The following is a 275-nucleotide window of genomic DNA, read 5'->3' on the forward strand; positions in this document are numbered from 1 at the left end:
AGGGGGAGCCGTAATGGCCTCACCTTCGGCAGGCTTCTCCGATTTTTTTTTCCGGTTTTTTTTATGTCGTGCTGACCCTCGTTCTTTAAATGACTCAATCCCAATGAGGACACGTAAAGGCGAGCCGTAATGGCCTCTTCTGCAACAAGCTCCTCCGGTTTTCTTTTTCGTTTTTTTTTACGTCGTGCTGACCTTCGTTCTTTAAATGACGCAATCCCGAGGAGGACACGTAAAGGCTAGCCGTAATGGCCTCATCTGCAACAGGCTCCTCCGGT

Source organism: Arachis ipaensis, chromosome B07, assembly GCF_000816755.2.
Source record: "Arachis ipaensis cultivar K30076 chromosome B07, Araip1.1, whole genome shotgun sequence".
Taxonomy (NCBI): Eukaryota; Viridiplantae; Streptophyta; class Magnoliopsida; order Fabales; family Fabaceae; genus Arachis; species Arachis ipaensis.